Source organism: Pollachius pollachius (assembly GCF_949987615.1).
Source record: "Pollachius pollachius genome assembly, chromosome: 1".
Lineage (NCBI taxonomy): Eukaryota > Metazoa > Chordata > Actinopteri > Gadiformes > Gadidae > Pollachius > Pollachius pollachius.
This window is the reverse complement of record NC_136934.1, coordinates 16,251,943-16,257,942: the sequence shown is the minus strand read 5'-3', so window position 1 is coordinate 16,257,942 and position 6,000 is coordinate 16,251,943.

The following is a 6,000-nucleotide window of genomic DNA, read 5'->3' as shown; positions in this document are numbered from 1 at the left end:
GCACGTGAGTGTGAGCAACCCCTCTGGCCTCAGCCTCATCCCTCCATAAGCCACCAGCACTGTTTTTGTAGGCTGCAGCTGCAGGTGTGCTCTCCTTTCACGTCTGGCCTTCTTTTTCATGGACTTAAACGTCTTCAGTGGTAGGACATTGGCCTCTGCTCCTGTATCCAATTTACCACAATCATGGCAAGAAACTCCATACGCTGGGCATTGTTTGGGCTGGTGTGATTTTCCACATTTACTGCATGTGTTCACATGCCCACTGCTTTGTGTGTGTTGAAAAGATTGCTTTGATCCTTTATATCGTGGTTGACTGTCTTGTTTTTTCTTATGCATCGCATGTACAGATCTCTCTTGAGTGGCTGCGCTCATTGCTTGAATCTGAGCTCTGGCGGCCTCTGCTGCACGGCAAGTGTCAATGGCCTTTTCTAATGTAAGGTTTGGCTCTCTTAAAAGTCTCTCTTTAAGACGCTGATCATCCATACTGAACACAATCTTGTCTCTGATCATGTCATTTTCCGCAGCGCCAAACCCACAGTCCTTACTCTTTTGTCTGAGCTCTGTCACATATTTATCAATGGAGCCAGAGACTGTCATAGGGTGCGCCCAAAACTGGTGCCTTTCAAACACTGTATTCTTCTTGGGCAGACAATAGGCTTCAAAAGCCGTGACCCATCATTCATAGTCTTTTCTTCAGGAAAGCTGAGTGTATTATACACATCGAGAGCCTCCTCTCCTAGTGCGTGCAGTAAGATGGCAACTTTGATCTTCTCGTCCTTACCCTCTGCACCACTCGCGGTTATGTAGATTTGGAAGCGCTGTTTCCATCTTCTCCAGTTTTCTCCCAGATTGCCTGTCATCACTAGTGGCGATGGTAGTTTGAACTGCTCCATCGTACCGTCTCCTGTTGCTGCAGGTCTCCTTGCGTCTCCTACTCTTTGAGGGATGCTACCGCACTAGCACAACTTTCAACTAGAAAAACTCTGGTGTTATTCTACTTCGGCAAACTGACGAACTGGACCGACTTCTGACAGTGTGTTATAGTTCTTCATGACCGGGTGACTCGACATACATGACGGATATCCATGGGCTTGTCTTTAACTCCAAGAACATTACTTTATTACCACACGTGTAGCCTGCATTACATGTAGTGCACCCAAGCCCCGGAGCTACACCGCATCACCCAAAACGTATCACTCCGCCTACACATCACTAACATCAACATGACAGTATAAGTGTGCGGCACTATATACTACACAGTGCACCCTCTAGTTATATATATGTCAATATTTCTAATTTTTAAGCAGACCTCCTCAAAAACTGAAACGAACGTGCTCCACAGAATGCTTGTTTATTAAAAATGACATTTTATACACACAATACCGTTAGTAGATCACCCGTCGACGCCATTTTGTTTTTAAGACTCGATAAGTAGATTGGCGAACACAGAGCTTGCGTGTTGCTGACGGATGTCACAATCTCTGTGTTCGTCAATCTACCTATCGAGTCTTAAAAACAAAATGGCGTCAACGGGTGATCTACTGATGGTATTGTGTGTATAAAATGTATTTTTTAATAAACAATCTGTACACTTACACTTACAACTTCTCAATGCTTCGTTTTATATGTTAAGACCCTTATTATACTACCAAAGACGTGTCGGGCTACTTTTAGCCTTTTAAGTGGTTTAAAATAGCGATTTAGTTTTTACCTTAACCAGTGCCCCCATCGTTCTAAGTTTATAGTGTTTTGATAGAATCGGCTATAAACAGCCAACTGAAGAAAGCGTCTATATACGTTTTTTGAGCTCCAAAACGAACGTTTCAACTCGTTATCATACAAAACATATCCCAAATCCATTTTACACCGGAATTACCCTTTAAGCCCATCAGTTACTTGGCTCCGCAGTGCATCAGTGTCCCTCTCCATGGCTCCCTCTCTCTCTTTTCCATTGTGTTTCGAGAATTTATATCGATATAACGAAAAAGGATGTAATGATAACGGCAAGAAAATAAAGGCTGCATGGTCATAATAATTTAGATATAATTAAATTAAAGCGTCTAAGGAGGAAATGAGACGATCTAGTTGTGGGCCAATAGAGGCTGTTTGAACCGAATTCGGCCCATAACCTTATTTTTTTACATCGTTTTTATATTATGAATATTTTAATATTGTCTGTGTAGCACACTTGAATAATTAAACTCAAGAGTGACTTGAAGAATAGTTTATTTTACTGGGTTCTGTAAACATACACAGACATTGCGACACATTTGTTAACGACACGTCCTGCCCGCCATGTTTCAACACTGCTCTACAACATGTGTAGATTTCACCGGACAGAAAGTGCACCAATAGGTCAAAGCCACCCTGTGGCGGAAATGAGGCACTTCATGCATTACATTATATGCCTGTGTAAGATAAGTGGAGCACAATGTCAACTTCAAGATGAAACAATTAACAAGAAGAATGACCGTTAAACTAATGATGGCAAAAATAAGGACTTCACACAATAAAATAAAATATATATGGGGGGTGTACTTATCTAATAGACACTATTCTCGCATTCTCCCCTCCAAAAAGTAATGTCGTGCTCGACATTCTATTATACCACATTATGATTTAAGTAGTCCACATGCGACATCCATGCATGGCATGTAAGAAAGTTATTTCCAAGGAGTCAGAGTTCATATGTGTCCATAAAGATGCATGACTGTTCACAGTCCCAAATATGACATATATCTCCTGTTAATGCCATATGTCCGCAGCAGGTGTATTTGTGCACGATAACAGCCCACTGCCACTTCACTATAAGCGAGGATATCTGCATCTTCCCTGAGAGTAAGGTACTTTACACAGGAATAACCTCCTCTCTAAACCAACATGTGGTACAATACACTATTCTCACATCTGGTATACCTGAACCACACTTATACATTGGTGGAAGTGGATTTTCAACGGTCAGATAGGTTACAGATCTTGTTATAACGATAATTGAATAAAAGCTACATGGTCTAAATATTATAACTAAATAATTGTATATTTATTTATATAATATATATTTTAATATTCAATTAATTCAATATTAAACCAATGCATTTCAATCGGGAGATTCTTTTCGACTTCAGAAGGGGGGGCGGGCTGCGCAGGGCACGCTCTAGCATACAGACCTTGTTACAACGATAATTGAATAAAAGCTACATGTCTACTTATAATATTATAGCTAAATCATGTTATATTTAAAGAAAAATAAAATATATATATATATATGTAATATAATAATAATTATAAGTAATAATAATATAATATTTATTTATCTTTTATATCAAAGGAGGTCTCAAAGGACGCATACGATGATCAACTTGTGGGCTCCAGCCCTACAGGTAAGGCTCACACAGCATCATGAAATGCTCCATTGAAACGCATTGGCAACAAGCCGTTGTTAGAAATTAATCTAAATTAGTTGACAGGGGATGGAAACTTGTCCATTAGACCTTCAACCAGGGTGCATCTTGGGATTACTCTGAAAAATGTGGGTCTCTGGGAAAAAGCCGGCCCTAACCCTAACCCTAACCCTAACCCGAAACCCCCCCCCCTCCCTGCCCTCGGGGTCCGACCGGGCCAAGTTTCGGTGTGGGGGTCCCAGTTAGGCCCTAGAATAAGGTATTCAAACTTTAGGGGGGTAGGACCTTCCTACCTCAAAAACTGTCTTTCCACCACATTCTGAACCACTAGGTCTTGCAGGCAACACTTCTGAGAGGCTTTGTCCAAATAACAGTCCATTTGGGAAAACCTTTTTTCTCTAAGGGCTCGAACTCCATCTCGGATATGTCGTTCTCGGGACCCCGGGAAATGTGTGTATACATTTTGGCATCTCTAGCTATCTCGAAAAGGTGGGAAAAGGGGCGTGACCTCCAACAGTAGAATAAATGTACATAAGACAGAGGTTAGTTTCTAGTCCCCATTTTTTGTGGGATGTAGGTGTACATTTGTGGCTTAAGGTGTGTAGACACAGCTGGCCTGTGGCCAAGTTTTTGAAGTTTCCTTTTGACCCCCATGTCTGGGGTCAAAAGGTCAAAAGGAGCCGGCACCACGTCGCTTATGAGATAACAAAAAGTTAATGTGCATTTCTCTCATAACTTTTTGTCATTATTAAAGAGAGGCCTGATTCTCAGATTTGCATGTTGGATGGCTAGGGTGTAGGTCTGGGAAGAACTTTAGGCCAAAATCTTGCAAGCGAGCCCCTCGCTGAGGTGCAACGAGATGGAGCACTTGCTGAGTCATTTCCTGTAGGGCTAAAGCCACAAGTTGATCATCGTATGCGTCCTTTGAGACCATGCATCACTTCCTTTAGGGCTTCAGCCTCCTAATTGATCATTGTAGTATAATTGAATGCCCTCTTTCATATATATGATACCACCACCACTGGGATGTGGCAACAATTCTCCATGTCCATATGGGGAGGGGGGGGGGGTGCTTGTGCCCACGTTGAAATTTTCAGTGCGCACGGGACAAGCCCATAAGGGGAAGCCTACAGCTCCGCCTACAATCATAGAACTAGAGTTATAATATCATAACTATCGTTCTGACCTGATTTGCACTGTTTCTTGTTGGTGGGCGTGCCCTTAACCTGCGTCCCCCTCCCAGTTTGATTGACATGATCAAACAGCCCGCCCCGCCCCCTGATGAAACCCCTTACTGCTGTCTCCGCACACAGCTATTTGATAAATTGCAGATTATAAAACACGCATTTCAAAAAAAAAAAATCGATTCTGACTGTCTTTTTCCGGGACAACGTCTTCATTTGCAGGACGTGTAAAAAGTAATGGAAATGCGTGACTGTCCCGAACAAAGCGGGACATCTATGACCTCTTAAGGAAACATACAAGAAAGCATTAACAATCAAAATAGTAGCTTACTACTTTATTATGCATTGACAAAGAAAATGCAAGTGTCAACATTTATAAACAATCAACTTCTTAGAAATGGCTATTAATTATGTATGAAAATGTCATTCATTCCTATGAAAACTGCTCAATGGCGCCCAATTCTTTTAAAGGTCGTGGAAACGCGCCACTAGCTAGTCACACCCACTCAGAGGAGGACTTTCCTCCTTTCTCCCATTGAACCCCATGTTAATCACTGGCCGCCAACACTTTCAGGGAAATGAATGGGAGTCAATGGAGGCTGAGGGAGGAACATCCTCCCTGAAGTGATTGGTAATAGGCGAACATTACATATACAAAGGCATTAAAGTATTTTCATTACATTAGTCTGGGCAATCTACATTTTTTATTCTCAACAATTTTAAGGAGGATCTTCCTCCCTCTCTTTACTGGAAAAGCCTCCACTGATATATATATATATATATATATATATATATATATATATATATATATGTGTGTGTGTGTGTGTGTGTGTGTGTGTATATATTTACTTTTGTATTTAAATGTTGATATTCCAGTTTTTGTTGATTCATTTCTTCCTTATTCTGATGTGAGTAAATATTCACAACGTATCTGTTGTATAGAAGAGGTTAAAAAAAGTAGCAAGATAAGTAACACACACACACACACACACACACACACACACACACACACACACACACACACACACACACAAAGTAGAGATTACACACTGAGATTATCTTGAAAATGTGGTCCTTTTTTCTCAGTGAGTAAAAGTACATAGTAGCCTACCCCAATAATATCATGTTGCAGTACTTTCTCAGGATATATATCAGTATTCAGAATGCTTCACACTTCATTGAACATTTGCTTAAATGTACAACCAATAACAACCTACCACAATAGGCTTCATAGCCTATTTGCCCTTTCTTCCAATTTAGATACTTCAAATTAATCTGGTTAGACTTAATGGACTGATTAAACTCCATTTAACTGGATGTAGCGACCCTAGGGAGCGTGACTGTATGACGTAAGAGCGCTCATACGTCAGGCGGTAGGACCGGTCTATCACTGCCAGCTTCCTTTGAACATGTGA